This window comes from Schistocerca americana, unplaced genomic scaffold (assembly GCF_021461395.2).
Source record: "Schistocerca americana isolate TAMUIC-IGC-003095 unplaced genomic scaffold, iqSchAmer2.1 HiC_scaffold_31, whole genome shotgun sequence".
NCBI classification, from domain to species: domain Eukaryota; kingdom Metazoa; phylum Arthropoda; class Insecta; order Orthoptera; family Acrididae; genus Schistocerca; species Schistocerca americana.
The window spans coordinates 2,815,990-2,833,696 of NW_025726027.1; positions in this window are offsets into that span (position 1 = coordinate 2,815,990).

The following is a 17,707-nucleotide window of genomic DNA, read 5'->3' on the forward strand; positions in this document are numbered from 1 at the left end:
AGATAGATATTGCTTCGCGTGTTCCAACATTTCTACCCAATCCAAACTGATCTTTTCCGAGGTCGGCTGCTACCAGTTTTCCATTCGTCTGTAAAGAATTCGTGTTAGTATTTTGCAGCCGTAACTTATTAAACTGATAGTTCGGTAATTTTGACACTTGTCAACACCTGATTTCTTTGGAATTGGAATTATATTCTTCTCGAAGTCTGAGGGTGTTTCTCCGGTCTCATGCATCTTGCTCACCAGATGGTAGAGTTTTGTCAGTGCTGGCTCTCCCAAGGCTATCTGTAGTTCTAATGGAATGTTGTCTGCTCCTGGAGCCTTGTTTCGACTTAGGTCTTTCAGTACTCTGTCAAATTCTTCACGCAGTGTCATATCTCCTATGTCATCTTCATCTTCATTCTCTTCCATTTTCATAATATTGCCCTCAAGTACATCGCCCTTTTGCTGACACTCTATATATCCCTTCCACCTTTGTGCTTTCCCTTCTTTGCTTGGGTCTGGTTTTCCATCTTATGTCTTCATATTCCTACAGGTGGTCCCCCTTTTCTCTGAAGGTCTCTTCGATTTTCCTGTAGGCAGTATCTATCTTACACCAACTGATATATGCTTCTACATGCTTATATTTGTTGTCTAACCATATCTGTTTAGCCATTTTGCACTTCCTGTCGATCACATTTCTGAGACGTTTGTATTCCTTTTCGCCTGCTTCATTTACTCCATTTTTATATTTTCTCCTTTCATCAACTGAATTCGGTATCTCTTGTGTTGCCCAACGATTTCTGCTAGCCCTCGTTTTTTCAGCTACTTCATCCTCTGCTGCCTTCACTGTTTCATGTCTCAAAACTACAAATTCTTCTTATACTGTATTTCTTCCCCCCGCCCTTATCAATCGTTCCCTAATGCTCTCCCCTGAAGCTTTCTACAACCTCTTCTTCTTTCGAGTCCCATCTCCTTAAATGCCCACCTCTTTGCAGGTTTTTTTCAGTTTTAATCTACAGTTCATAACCAATAAATTGTGGTCAGAATCCACATCAGCCCCTGGAAATATCCTACAATTTAAAATCTGGTTCCCAATCTCTGTCATAACGTTATATAATCTATTTAAACCTTCAGGTGTCTCCAGGCCTCTTCCGCGTATACAACATTCTTTCCATGATTCCTAAACCAAGTGTTAGCTATGATTAAGTTATGTTCTGTGCAAAATTTTATCAGGCGGCTTTCTCTTCCATTCCTTACTCCCAGTCCATATTCACCTACTACTTTTCCTTCTCTTCCTTTTCCTACTATCGAATTCCAGTTCCATATGACTATTAAATTTTCATCTCCTTTCACTATCTGAATAATTTCTCTTATCGCATCATACATTTCTTCAATCTCTTCTTCATCTGCAGAGCCAGTTGGCAAATAAACTTATACTACTGCGGTATGTGCTACTGTGGCATGCAGCAATGTAGGATTGAGTAAATGGTCTCTAGCATGGGCACGACGCATTTGACCTTCTTTGTTCCGTATCCTCTCATCGACCAATCCGCAGAGTTCGCACACGGCGGATAAGGCCACCCCGTATAGGTCGCCGGCTGTGACAGAGAGAGGACGGACTCACTGTAGGCGGCGCAGGGCACGCCGGTGTAGGCGTGGGCGGCGTGGCGGCAGCGGTGGGTGCCGCGCGTGCAGAGCGCCGGGTCTCCCGCCGGCAGCAGGTTGTGGAGCTCGGCGCTCAGCTTCTCCAGGTCGTCGCTGCTCCGGAGCCGCCGCACCAGCCGCCGCTCCGCCGACTGCAGCGTGCGCAGCTGGTCTGCCGGCAGTCGACCAGCACGGCCACACTAAGAAGGCAGATTACAGCGGCAAACGACACACACACTCTCGCATTTCCCGATCGACTACAGGTGTGCTTGAGGCTCCATCCTATCCCCTACACACAGCTCTTTAAACTTATTAGATTCAAAGTTAAACATTGAGCCTTAAATACTGACTTGGTGTTCATGGTTTCGAGCATCGTTCAGAGGCGTGCCAAATGTTTCAATTATCTATTTTATTTCTTACTTTTAGACAAGTGATTTCCTAAAATAATTGAGCGTTATTTTCTTCAATATTTTTCTATTTCAAGGTTTTTCAGAAAGCGTGAAACATATTTGAATATCGATGAATAGCCTATTATTATTAGAGTATATGCATCAAGAGAAATTAGAGAAGTTTTAATTTATGCTGTTATTTGATATTTTTTGATACTGCAGGAGCTGTTCGTCATAGTTTCAATTTTCCCTCAAATTACTTATTTAGATTTTCTTAGTTACTTTGATTACTTTCGAAAAATTGAATCAGTTTTTACGAAACTAGACCTGACGCTGGTCTGTTTGATACCCCACTTGTCTGTCCGTTTCCCACTCTTCGTTTGGCTATGAAAATGTTGGGAAAAATACGTTATTTAATTTCTGCGGTGTCATGTGTTTGCTCCGCTGAAAAATTTGGCCGAAAACCGTGGATTTATCGTGATCAGAAAATGTGTAAATTCCAAACGAGGACTTAACGGAAGGTGGGTAGGAGCAGCAAAGACGGACATCGTTATGATGGACGCAAAAAGTTAAAAACGGTAATACGTGGTAGTGTTACACCTCCCCTACCTGCGATGTAAATTAGTTTAGTGGTTTACAGTGACGTTAATAGTTCTTCATCTTGGTGTATGTTGTCGTCGATTAGATTCTCGCTTGAGCATTTACATCTGTCCTCCCGCCTCAGTTTCATGTGTCACAAGAAAAGGAATGTAAATACGCGTCACAACGATGAGAAGATTGCACTTCTACTGGCAAAGCGTCCGATGCCATTGTGAGCAGTCAAAATAAACTGTTTAACACTAATGGGTTAACTACGAAGACACGAATAGAGAGGTGAGTTAAGGACACCTTTTGGAGTTTCTTTGTATTACAGTATTTAACGTTCCCACTCCAGTTCGACTAGATTCACATTCATAGTGCAGCAACACAGATTTGCTGTGTCTGCCTACAGTAAACGAAGAAGTTATAACAGGTAAAAAACATTGATAGGGAAGGGGTAAACAATTTTTAATGAAATGAACACAATAACGCGAAGGCTTGAAGTGGTCTTTCACCAGCTGCTGATGAAAAATGGTTGATCTTGAGATCAGTGTACAAGATAGCGTACGATAAGATCTAGGTCCTGAATGCAAAGACCAAGTTGAAGGTTGAAGTTTACGTGGTGCAGAATGTGAAAAGCTTCCGCTAGTTGGAGGGAAATCAAACAGACGGGCTACAGATCAACAAGGGCGTGACAGACAGGTCCCAAACGTCGCAGAAACTACGGTATGCTGCAAAGACAACCTATGGAAGGAAAAACCGGTCCACGAACGCCAAAGTGAGATATTATACACTAACGTACAGGGAAAAAAATACCTTGAACGATAGATACAGGACCTCATATTCACAGGACATTAAATTTTAGATTACTACGTTCTGCATTTAAACCATGTCTGCTAGCGGGTTCAAGGCCAAGATGGAGATCGCGGCACAACACCACCTACCTGTAAAATCTGCCTGCGGCTCTCGTTGCTGTAAACCGAAGGCAATGGACCAGTGTGACGTGAGCAGACATGCAGGATGCCTCGTAAACGTATGCTCGAACGGTGCCCTCAAATAAATGTTTGAAAGTGGGCGCATTACTGGCATGGGAGAATGATTCGCATCCACCCGGGAAATTGCAGCTTGTGTGAGACGATGTGTTTCAGCAGTGCAGGAACATGTGTGTGCAGAATGGCTGACTTAAGGCCACAGAACATGACGAGATGGGTCAGCCCCCCCCCCCCCTCCCAAGAAGATCGACACCCCACCTGAATGGCACTCCAGGACAGAGAGGACAGACCTTCGTCCTCCTCGGCTGTGGCCCAACAGCGGAACAGTGCAACACGTCCTACTCTGTCAGGGGTGACTGCTCGTCGCCGTTCATTACGGCATAGGTTACGTGCGTAGTCGGCTTCTCCGCCTATCTTTGAGGAATGTGCAGGAACATGTTAGGCAAATGTGTGTGGAACGACGTAACAGGGGACAGGAATGGCATCAGATAGTGTTTTAAGACCAATCCGAGGTCTGTTTGTTTGAAGATGATGGCCGCATTGTGGTTCGCCACAAACAGGGGGAGCGTCATCACAGTGGCTGTATTCACACAACACACACAGCGCCATCTCGAGGCCTTATGGTGTTGGGTGCTACTGGGCACGGCCACAGGTCACAGTTGGCGCGTGTCCAGACCACTGTGACCAGTGTGAGCTACGTGGATGACATCCTGTGAACTGTAGCCACACCCTTGCTCCACAGCACTTCAGAGGCCATTTTTCACAAATGACATCCATGCCCGAGGCAGGATTCGAACCTGCGACCGTAGCGGTCGCGCAGTTCCAGACTGTATCGCCTAGAACCGCTAGGCCGCTCCGGCCGGCGCCATTTCTCAGCAAGACAGTGCAAGACCACACGTTACTGCACGAACTTGTGCCATCGTACTCTCACAGGTTATCAGCCTTTAGCCCTGGCATGCCAGGTCACCAGACTAGTCGCCTATCAAAGGACACATGCTCAATCGAGGTGACTGAAATTCTAATTATATGAACGTCCTATCTCTAGTCGTTCAAGGTGATCTGTCTTTCCTAAACATGAGTGTATGTCTTCAATTAGAAACACCGCGTGTATGCAACGGAGGGCACCACCTTGGATAAGTGAGCTTGCATCCGGCTGGAGAAAGAGAAGCGAAAGATCTTGAAACACATATGAGACACGAAAAAACACGCTGAAACCTGGATGCACAGACAAACGCAGGAGCTGTGTGAGAGCGTTGAACCAGTTTAAAGCATGACACGAAAGAGAAGGCTGACATTTGTCAGAGGCATCATGAGAATGGGGAACAACACGTTGACAAAGAAGATATGGAACACAGCACGCTTAACAGAGAACTGGGCGAAAGAAATCAGGGAGGACTGCAAAGGAATTGGAATAAATGAAAAACTTCGTACCTAACAGTGCAGGATTGGTCCAGCTGTAGGAATACAGGTGGGCAGCTATCAGAATCACAATTAAGATCACGGAAGCAGAGAGAAATGGGAGGAGCGAGAGAACGAAAATGTCTTGGCGTACTGAATAAGTCACCGGTGATTCTAAAGGGGCGAAACGACTAAATACGAGGCGCATTCAAAAAGTAATGTCCGATTTGGCGCGAAGTGGGAACTACTGTGAAAATCAGATGTAGCTTCGATCAGATGTGTTGGGCAGTGTCTTTAGTGTGCCTGTCGATCGCTTCACGTCGCTCTTTTCAGATCAGAGCGCAAAGTGATGCCGTAGAAATCCCTGGTGAGAGGTTCGCCTGAAGCTATGCAGCCCACGTAACAAAAATCTTTCTTCAAGACAATTCTCAGCCGCGTTCTGCAGGGGCAATGAAGACGCTCCTGTGGCGTTTTCGATTGGAAGTGCTTGATCACCCACAATAGAGCGCTTAATTCTCTCTGATGTTCAACTCTGCTCACATGAACCGCTGGCTACGAAGACAACATTTTGGCACAAACAACGATAGGCAGACCAGCGTAGAGAATTGGTGAAAAGCACAGGCGGCTGCTTTCTGTGACGAGGACAGTGGAAAGTTTGAACAATAGTGCGACAAATTTCTAAGTCTGAGCGGAGACTAGTTAGAGAGGTAGGTGGAAGGTGTGGCTAACAGTTGCGAATAAAAAAATTTTCAGTTTCACTGTGGTTTTCATTTCGCGACCGATCGAACATTTCTTTCCGAACAGCCCTTGTAACTAAATGCATACAAAGATCCGGTGAAAAGGGTAGCTCGCAGTAGTGTGGTTTATATGAACCGTGCGGCAACTCTTTTGCGTCTCTCGGCTGTGGCGTGAGACCGCTGTTTTTCGCACAAACGAGGCTCGGCGGCTGCTCCTCCCTACCGTAGAGGTACTTCTCGAAGGCGCGGAAGGTGAAGGGTCCGTGGAAGCCCTCGAGGCCGACGAAGAGGCCGGCGCGGCGGTAGTCGTCGACGAGCCTCTTGACGAGCACCTGCTCGTTGGCGCGGCCCGCGCGGGTCTGGAGCCTCTTGAGCTCCAGCAGCTGCTGGAAGATGCGCCGCTCCATGTGGTACCTCCGGCAGCGTTAGTCGGCGACCCGGCTACACAGGCAGCGTCTCAGTAGCACCGCAGACTCTGTCTCAAAATAGCTGTACTCTCAAGTTTTCCTTGTGCAAGGTGTTGAACCACATGGTCGGTCGTGAGCACAGGCTCCGCACAAATCTATCCGAAAGGGAGCAAGATTTTAAAATTTCCTATTTTGCTATAATCCGTTCGGTAAGCTTCAGAATGTGTCATCCCTCCAGAATAGTATGTAACAGAATGTACGTAAATTTCATTGTATAGTCGAGAATTGATTGTTATCAACACGTCACATTTGTCGAAGGTAGATTGATTTGACACCTAAATGATAAGCACATTACATTAGAACATGCAAACTAAACGTTTTTATATTTTTAATGCGAAAATAGATGCTACCATTTTCATTTTACGATCTAAAATGACATCTTCATATGATTAAATCCAGCGAGTTGCCAAATGAAGCCAGACAGTATTCACTACACTAGTTGTTATTGATAAACCAGAAAAAATCAGACTGATCGAGAAAATGCTGTTGGATATCAACAAAAATACCCATAAAAATGACACAGATTGATATACCTCATAGTGGAGAAACAGAAGATGAACAGGGGTAAGAAAATGTTTCGTTAAAGAGATATGAAATGAATTCCCTGTTGTGTCTCTTGGTTGTGTAATTTACCTCAAACTTGCGTTTTTGCTTACATTACTGCTTACAGTCATGGAATTTTTTCTCTGATTTGCATTTGTTCTGTTTCAGTGTAACTTCCATCGCAACATATCGTAACTGTGTGTTCTGTGTCTGAAATGACGTACATGCACTACATCTACAGCCTGGCAGATAGGAATGCGGATTCAGCACGTCAATTTTATGGCTGAACGTAACTCCGATAGGCAGTTACCTGTGCAGGAACGTTTGTACGACACCGTCAATGCTTGTGAGAGACAGCCTCATTTGAGAAGAAAATTTCAGATGAAGACCACGTGATGAAAGAATTCGTGAGATTGAAGAATATGTTCTTCTTCCTGTGGATGGAGCTCGAGCAGCTAGTACAAAGAGAATACCGGAAGGGAAGGCCTCAGTGACATGTCGACGTGAAGCAGTTAGTGTGGAAACTTATGTACTCGTATCGACTTCAACAGGTGCAAGGATTAAATGAGGCGACGCATGTTAAGCCAGTACGCTGCGTTTCTTAGCATGTACCTGATTCACTGATGAGGCTGGCTTTTAAGTTCATGGGTAGGGATCTTCAATGATCATAGCAATCGCGACTGGGCTTATGCAAACCAACGCAAATTGCGACAAGACATATGTCAACAGAGGTTCAGCCTCAATGTGTGCTGTGGAATCGTTAATGATCATGTAACTGGCCTCTATGTCTTTCCTCAACTTCTTACTGGATAAACGAATCTGCTGTTTCTCAGAGATGATTTGTTTCATTTAGTTGATTATGTATCTCTAGAAGTCAGCCAACGAATGTGGTTTTCGCACAAAGGTGCTCCACCTCCCAATACATGGATAGTTTTCCAGTATGTCGATACTAAATTTCCAAAGAGACGCTTACAACCAAATTTGGCTCAGCAGGCTTAGCACTGTGGGGTTTATAACCTCCTAGCTCCAATAGGAGTGGAGATATGGGAAAAAAGTGTTTTCCTCACCTCTGGTGTATAGGCTGCCCTATGCAACAGGTACTTAGTGTGGGAACAGTGTCAGCGTGTCCAAACAAATTGCTTTGCAAGGCAGCCTACGAGTCAGGGGCAACAAATGACTTTCTGGGCCCTGATTTATAGGCTGCCCTGTATAACAGGCGTGTTTTGTTGGAGCAGTGTCAGCCTGATTTATCGACCGGCTTTACACCTGTATATCAGGGGCAAATAAATGATTTTGTAGCTCCTGATATGTTGCCTGCCCTGCATGGTAGGCTAATTGTGGAAGTAGTACCTGCCTCCTTTACTTAACTGTATTGCAGTGGCTACATGTGACAACGAGCTTGGCAGGGGATAGTTTGAGATGGGCAGAAGAGCAGATGAATAGACTGAGGGGGAGTAGCAAATGGTCAGGGGAGGAGGGGGAGATGCATGAGACAAGTGAAATGTGTAGAGGAATAGTGGGCAAATAGCGAAGGAGGAGGGAGAGGTGGAGATGGAAAAGGAAGGCGCAGGAGCGTATGCTCAGCGTGAGGAGGATGAAGATATGGTCAGAGAGAGGGGTAGAGGAAATGGACAAAGAGGCAGGGAGGAGGGGATAGAGAGGTAGAGTTGAACAGACAAACAGAAGGAGGGAGAGGTGTGTTCAGTATATGTGTTGACAGCATATGTGGGCGAAGCCGCAGGAAGAAGGCTAGTAGTAATGTGACACTATTAGTATCGTTAGCGAACTGGGTTCTATAAAGCGTGGCGTGCACTCACTTGCGCATGCTGTTCTGCACGGCCTGAGTGACGGTGACGGTGCTGAGCGGCGGCCGGCCGTCCTGCCTGCAGGGCCACGGCACCCTGCCCCCCCCCCCCGCCGCCCCCGCCGCCCCCGCCGCCCCCATCGCTGCCCCCGGCCTCGCCCGGCTGCTCGTGCTCCCGCCGCGGCGACGGCTCGAACCCAGAGTCGGGCTGCGCGCTGGAGCGGCTGCGCGTGGTCGTCGTGGACGCTTCTTCCTCCTCCTCCTCGTCTTCCTCCTCCTACTCGACCTCTTCCTCACCCTCCTCCCGCTTCTGCACGCCGCCCTTGACCTCCAGTTCCTCTTGTTCTCCGTCTCCTTCCGACTCCTCGCCGCTTACCTCCTGCCTCTCCTGTATGAGAAAGACGCTGACTAAATGGATACGAAATGTCTCGCCACATTCTACAAAACTCATTTTTCACAGCGAATCAGGTATCAGATATACAGAAGATCCGCAGAACTAAATTACTGTTAACTAACTGCTTACTGATATAATTACAGAAACTATGAAATACAAACTAATTATCACTCCATCCATTAAGTTTATCTTTTAGCGCAATTCTAAAAGCGTAGTTCTCGAAGCACGTGACGATGGCTATATCTCACTCCTGATCCTCGCCCCCCCCACCCGCCCACTCATCCACAGCTGCGGAAATGCCTTACCTAGAAGTGCAGAAGTGAAATTTCTTCAATTTTCCAAGACTCGTGAAGACTGTGGCTGCACGTTCATTGATTCCTAAAGAACTAATTTTTCCGCAATGTGTATTTACGACTACCTATGGATTCTAAAAAAGAATCAGTTGCTGCTTGTAGGTGAGTGAGAACGTTAATCTCAGGGCTTGTGAATCGGGCGACTGTGGGAAGTGACTCAAGACTGATGGAGTGAGTTGGTGTGTTGATTGGAGACAACAGACGTTCCAATGCCACGTCAGATTTCATCAGCTGTCCTGGGGCACAGCAGTGTATGACAGTGAAACATGCACTGTGGGAATACCGGAACAGAACGGAATTGAAGTATTAGAGATGTGGCTCTACAGACGAATGTTGAAAATGAGGTGGTCTGATAAGGTAAGGAATGAGGAGGTTCTGCGCAGAATAGGAGAGGAAAGGAATTGTGGAAAACACTGACAAGGAAGAGAGACAGGATGATTGGACATTTGTTAAGACACGAAGGAATGACGTCCATGTTACTAGAGGGAGTTGATGCACGAAACAGTCGTCATCACTGGCTGCAGATTTCTACATTGAGATACGCAAAAACTGATAACCTCGCTACGATTATCGTATCGATAACGGATGGTGTTACGTAAGAAGCTAGCACAGGATGCGTTCTGTTGTTTACGTTAATTTTTCGTTGTACGTCGTACTGGGACATTTTATTTGCGTGACTCCTACAGGTATACAGCAGCAGAGTTTAGTTATCTTATTGATAATTGGTAAAAATACTCAGTGGACTTAAGGAAAGTGCATTGCTTTGGGATTGGCATCCAAGCAAATATACATTAACATCAGTTATCGTCACATTTACACGCTTGTCAAAAATGCATTGAATGTCTTCTCAACTATTTAGAAGATATCGCAAACATTCTTACGTTCTTGGTATTTCTTTCTCAATTTGTTATGCGGAGTATATTTAGTCCTTGTATATTTGAAGTTTGTTTAAGTTTACGTGGCTTGGTATTACGTGCTAATTCACTGATTTCTACATTAACGAAATGAAAAAAAGACTGGAAAACAGAGAGAGACGGAGAGAGAGAGAGAGACAGACAGAGAGAGAAGGAAGGGAAGGGGAAGCGGCTATACATTGACTGGATCCAAACACCACAACTGGCCCACTGGCACTAATGTCATCACCGATTTGCCCATACTTCAAATACGTCAACTACTTAGCAGTTTTGCAGGTCAAGTGTGTACATTGTACTTTATTAAATTGATTTCCACTGCACTCGATGCATCTCTTCACACTCGAAAATGATCCCAAACGTTTTCTGGCACAAAATGGTTCAAATGGCTCTGAGCACTATGGGACTCAACTGCTGAGGTCATTAGTCCCCTAGAACTTAGAACTAGTTAAACCTAACTAACCTAAGGACATCACAAACATCCATGCCCGAGGCAGGATTCGAACCTGCGACCGTAGCGGTCTTGCGGTTCCAGACTGCAGCGCCTTTAACCGCACGGCCACTTCGGCCGGCTTTCTGGCACATTCGTCGAGCCATGCCATTACGATCACTTCCTCTGGTCCTCTCATCGGTTCAACAGTTCCAAAGAGAAAGCAAATTCAAACGGGACAGTGTTACAGCTGTTGAAGGCAATCAAGAACTTCGGAGCCTATTGTATTGTAACAGTTTGTGGAAAATTTCGACCAATATACTAGAATGTTCTTATTAAGAAAGAACCAACAGTCGACCTTCGTCGCGTTATTTTAAGGACACCTTTACCGTCACACCGGGAGTTATGCGGTAGTACTTAAGACTGTAGGGTAGGTAAATGTCGCGTATGGGAAAATTTAGAATATTTTCTTAGAAAAGAGCGAAGTTGTTAGTACATCGGAAGTTCATTTATAAACCCTGCACTAATGGCAGTCTGGAAGTGGAATGAACAGTGTGGAAGAGTTATATAAGAGTGATAAAACTGAAGACAGTATTATGGAAAGGGAAGGGTAAGTGAATGATTTGTCACAGGACTTAAAGACTTAAGTCGAAAGAAAGAACCTCTAGTGGACATGATTCCCTCACAGTTATTAAGATCTTTAGGAGAACGGACAACGAGAAAAGTATTTCTCATGATATGCAAGGCACATGAGAAAGACCGTCAAATTTGAAGTGGAACATTACAATTCCTATACGAGTACTAAGGAGATGATGGAAGGTGAGACTACTACCGGAACATCAGTTTTATAAGTCACGGTTGCAAAATACAGGGACCAGTTAGTTACAGAAGAACGGAGGCCAGGAGAACCAAACCTCGGGGAGGACCAGTATGGATTTCGAGGAAATGTGCGAACTTTTGAGGCAAAATTGACTCTACAACTTTTCTTACAAGGGAACATCACCAACTTGACGTCATATTTTAAGGAGAAAAAAGCACCCTTGCAAGATATCAGCCACGTCAATCGAACCCGAGGGAAAATTTGGGCCATAATTTTGATTGAATATAGCAAAACGAAAGCCGTAGTTTTAAATTTCACTTTCAAGGAACCATTCACACAGGGGAATCGTACGAACATACCGTCACTTGACCATTGGACAAACTACAATACAGACGAGATAGTGATAAGCATACCTGGCGTAAAGAAACAACTAAAAATTTTGAAAGCAGGTAAATCGTCAGATTCAAATGGAATTCCAATTCTTCTTTACGAAGAGTGCTCTATGGCATTGGCCCCTTACGTAACTTGCATTTACCGTGAATCTCTCGCCCAGGACAAAGTCCCAAACGAGTGCAAAACAGCGCAGGTGCCTCCAGTGCATAAGAAGGGTAAGCGACGTATCCGCAAAATTACACCCCAATATCCCTAACTTCTATTGTCTTGTGACAGCCAGAGCGAGAGCACCAGCAGCAGCGAGTACTGTTTGTATAAAGCGTTTATTTTGCATTTTGTTTACGACCTTCAACTAAGGAAGGGATTCTATTTGTGTTTATCTGCTCTGCATAGTAACTAACAGTTCTTGATAAAACTTTACGTAGTTTTCGTGTTAGATTTCTTAGTGTTTTCTTGATCGTTTAGAACAGAAAGCGCCCTAAAACCGTCTTTTGTTTGTTTCGCGGCCGTTAGCCACTAGTCACTTGAATCAGCAGTTGTCTTGTGACAGCCAGAGCGAGAGCACCAGCAGCAGCGAGTACTGTTTGTATAAAGCGTTTATTTTGCATGTTGTTTACGACCATCCACTAAGGAAGGGATTCTATTTGTGTTTATCTGCTCTGCATAGTAACTAACAGTTCTTGATAAAACTTTACGTAGTTTTCGTGTTAGATTTCTTAGTGTTTTCTTGATCGTTTAGAACAGAAAGCGCCCTAAAACCGTCTTTTGTTTGTTTCGCGGCCGTTAGCCACTAGTCACTTGAATCAGCAGTTGTCTTGTGACAGCCAGAGCGAGAGCACCAGCAGCAGCGAGTACTGTTTGTATAAAGCGTTTTTGTACTTATTTGCTGCGCTTAGCTTTTAAATAGTTTTTCTGGGAAAACCTAGCGTAGTTTTCGCGTCTCGTATTTCAGTGAGTGTTTCTTGATTATCAGAGTAGCTCATCAGAAGATTATCTTGGGAATTTCTCACCGTATAGAGTAGGGTAAACATAGTCATGTGTAGGGACTGTGGTTGTTGTGAGCGGACGCAAGGAGAATTGGCCACTCTTCGGGGGCAGGTGGAGGCTTTGTCTGTTAGGCTCATCGAGCTCGAGGCGCAGGCGTCGGCTCGTAGTGGCGTTGGGGCAACTGTGGTGAGACCTATGCCTACTTCGGTGGCCTTGGAATCACATGGAACCCCTGATGTCGCTGCGTCTTCCGGCAGTGAGCATCTTACCGGTCAGCCATCACTCCAGGGTGAATGGCGGACAGTGGTGGGCTCGCGCGTGCCTGGCCGAAAGGCAAAGGTGGGATCTGGCCGCGTGGCAGCTGCCTTACCCCTTTCCAACAGGTACGGGGTGCTTCCTAGTGGTGATGACATCGTGTCCGAGCCACCACAGGATGCCTCGCCTGTTGGGCCAGTGGCCGATTCTCCGGCAAGGTCCCGACAGTCACAAAGGGCGGGCCTATTAGTTATAGGGAGCTCCAACGTTAGGCGGGTTATGGAGCCCCTCAGGAAAATAGCGGGTAGGTCGGGGAAGAATGCCAGTGTGCACTCGGTGTGCTTGCCGGGGGGTCTCGTCCGTAATGTGGAGGAGGCCCTTCCGGCAGCTATTGAACGCACTGGGTGTGACCGGCTGCAGATAGTAGTACATGTCGGAACGAATGACGCCTGCCGCTTGGGTTCTGAGGCCATCCTTGGTTCCTTCCGGCGGCTGGCTGATTTGGTGAAGACAACCAGCATCGCACGCGGAGTGCAAGCTGAGCTTAATATCTGCAGCATAGGGCCCAGAGTCGATCGCGGTCCTCTGGTTTGGAGCCGTGTGGAGGGTCTAAACCAGAGGCTCAGACGACTCTGCGACTATAATGGTTGCAAATTCATCGACCTCCGTTATTGGGTGGAGAACTGTAGGGCCCCCCTAGACAGGTCAGGCGTGCACTACACACCGGAAGCAGCTACTAGGGTAGCAGAGTACGTGTGGCGTGCACACGGGGGTTTTTTAGGTTAGAGGGACCCCCCCCTTGGGCGAAACTATAAAATACCTGACGGCTTACCAGAGAGGACATTATCATCGTTGATAAAGAACGTCCGTCCTCAGAGACCAAAAACAGGAAAAGTTAACGTAATATTGGTAAACTGCAGGAGTATCCAGGGCAAGGTTCCTGAATTAGTATCTCTTATTGAAGGAAATAGTGCGCATATAGTATTAGGAACGGAAAGTTGGTTAAAACCGGAAGTGAACAGTAACGAAATCCTAGACACAGAATGGAATATATACCGCAAGGATAGGATAAACGCCAATGGTGGAGGAGTATTTATAGCAGTAAAGAATTCAATAATATCCAGTGAAGTTATTAGCGAATGCGAATGAGAAATAATCTGGGTTAAGTTAAGTATCAAAGGTGGGTCAGATATGATAGTCGGATGCTTCTATAGACCACCTGCATCAGCAACCGTAGTAGTTGAGCGCCTCAGAGAGAACCCGCAGAACGTCGTGAAGAAGTTTCGTGATCATACTATTGTAATAGGGGGAGACTTCAATCTACCAGGTATAGAATGGGATAGTCACACAATCAGAACTGGAGCCAGGAACAGAGACTCTTGTGACATTATCCTGACTGCCTTGTCCGAGAATTACTTCGAGCAGATAGTTAGAGAACCAACTCGTGAAGCTAACGTTTTAGACCTCATAGCAACAAATAGACCGGAACTTTTCGACTCCGTGAATGTAGAAGAGGGTATCAGTGATCATAAGTCAGTGGTTGCATCAATGACTACAAGTGTAATAAGAAATGCCAAGAAAGGAAGGAAAATATATTTGCTTAACAAGAGTGATAGGGCACAAATCGCAGAATATCTGAGTGACCACCATCAAACGTTCATTTCTGAGGAAGAGGATGTGGAACACAAATGGAAAAAATTCAGAAACATCGTCCAGTACGCCTTAGATAAGTTCGTACCAACTAAGGTCCAAAGCGAGGGGAAAGATCCACCGTGGTATAACAATCATGTACGAAAGGTACTACGGAAACAAAGAAAGCTTCATCATTGGTTTAAGAGTAGCCGAATCATAGCTGATAAGGAAAAGCTGAACGAAGCGAAAAAGAGCGTAAAGAGAGCAATGAGAGAAGCATTCAACGAATTCGAACATAAAACATTGGCAAACAATCTAAACAAGAACCCTAAAAAGTTTTGGTCATATGTAAAATCGGTAAGCGGATCTAAATCCCCTATTCAGTCACTCGTTGACCACGATGGCACCGAAACAGAGGACGACCGAAGAAAGGCAGAAATACTGAATTCAGTGTTCCGAAACTGTTTCACTGCGGAAAATCGTAACACGGTCCCTGACTTCACCCGTCGCACGGGCACCAAAATGGAAAATATTGAAATAAACGATATCGGAATTGAAAAGCAACTGCTATCACTTAGTAGCGGAAAAGCATCCGGACCAGACGAGATACCCTTAAGATTCTACAGTGATTATGCTAAAGAACTTGCCCCCATTCTATCAGCAATTTATCGTAGATCGCTGGAAGAACGTAAAGTACCTAGCGACTGGAAGAAAGCGCAGGTCGTTCCCATTTTCAAGAAGGGTCATAAATCAGATGCGAATAATTATAGGCCTATTTCGCTTACGTCAATCTGTTGTAGAATAATGGAACATGTTTTGTGTTCTCGTATTATGACGTTCTTAGATAACACAAATCTCCTTCATCATAAGCAACATGGATTCCGCAAACAGAGATCATGTGAAACTCAGCTCGCCCTATTTGCCCAAGAAATTCACAGTGCCGTAGACACTGGCGAGCAGATTGATGCTGTATTCCTGGACTTCAGGAAGGCATTTGATTCGGTTCCGCACTTACGTTTAGTGAAAAAAATACGAGCTTACGGAATATCGGACCAGGTTTGTGATTGGATTCAGGATTTCCTAGAAGAAAGAACACAACATGTCATTCTTAACGGTTCAAAATCTGCAGATGTAGAGGTAATTTCGGGAGTACCGCAGGGAAGCGTGATAGGACCTTTATTGTTTACAATATACATAAATGACTTAGTTGACAACATCGGTAGCTCCGTGAGGCTATTTGCAGATGACACGGTTGTCTACAAGAAAGTAGCAACATCAGAAGACTCGTACGTAATCCAGGAGGACCTGCAGAGGATTAATGCATGGTGCGACAGCTGGCAGCTTTCCCTAAACGTAGATAAATGTAATATAATGCGCATACATAGGGGCAGAAATCCATTCCAGTACGATTATGCCATAGGTGGTAAATCATTGGAAGCGGTAACGACCGTAAAATACTTAGGAGTTACTATCCGGAGCGATCTGAAGTGGAATGATCACATAAAACAAATAGTGGGAAAAGCAGGCGCCAGGTTGAGATTCATAGGAAGAATTCTAAGAAAATGTGACTCATCGACGAAAGAAGTAGCTTACAAAACGCTTGTTCGTCCGATTGTTGAGTATTGCTCATCAGTATGGGACCCTTACCAGGTTGGATTAATAGAAGAGATAGACATGATCCAGCGAAAAGCAGCGCGATTCGTCATGGGGACATTTAGTCAGCGCGAGAGCGTTACGGAGATGCTGAACAAGCTCCAGTGGCGGACACTTCAAGAAAGGCGTTACGCAATACGGAGAGGTTTATTATCGAAATTACGAGAGAGCACATTCCGGGAAGAGATGGGCAACATATTACTACCGCCCACATATATCTCGCGTAATGATCACAACGAAAAGATCCGAGAAATTAGAGCAAATACGGAGACTTACAAGCAGTCGTTCTTCCCACGCACAATTCGTGAATGGAACAGGGAAGGGGGGATCAGATAGTGGTACAATAAGTACCCTCCGCCACACACCGTAAGGTGGCTCGCGGAGTATAGATGTAGATGTATTTGCGGCAGAATCCTTGAATATTCCCAGTTCCCAAATAGAAAGCTTTCTTGGGACTGAGAAGCTTATGTCCACGAATGAGCATAGTTTTAGAAAGCGTCGCTCGTGCAAAATTCAATTTGCCCTTTTCTCACACGGTAAGGGCAACAGGCAGACTCCATATTTCTATATTTCCGGAAAGTATTTAGCATGATGCCCCACAGCAGGCTGTTAACGGATGTACGAACATAAGGAATAAGGTCACAGATACGTGAGCGGTTCGAAGACTTCTTAAATAATGGAACCCAGTACGCTGTCCTCAGTGGTGAGTGTCGATCAGAGACAACGGTATCGTCAGGAGTGCCCCAGGGAAATGTGATAGGCTGATTCGGCAGACAGAGCGGGTAGCAATGTGCGGTTGTTTGCTGATGATGCCGTGGTGTGCCGTAAGGTGTCGATGTTGGGTGACTATAGGAAGATAAATGGCAGCTAGTCCTAAATGTAGAAAAATGCAAGTCAATGCGGATGAGTAGGGAGATCAAATCTGCGATATTCGGATACAGTAGTACTGGTTTCCTGCTTGATACGGTCACGTCCTTTAAAAATCTGGGTGTAACGTTGCAAAGCCATATGACATGGAACGAGCATATGAGAACTTTGGCAGGGAACGCAGATTGTCGATTTCTGCTTACTGGGAGAATTTTAGGAAAGAGTGGTTGACCTGTAAAGGAAACGGCATATAGGACGCTGGTCCGACCTATTCTTGAGTACTGCTCGTGTGCATCGGATCCGTACCAAATCGGAGTGAAGGAAGGCATCGAAGCAGTTCAGAGACAGGCTGCTAGATTTGATACCGGTAGGTTTGAACAACATGTAAGTTTTACGGAGATGCTTCGGGAACTCAAATGGGAATCTCCGGAGGGAAGGCGACGTTATTTTCGAGAAACACTATTGGGAAACTTTAGA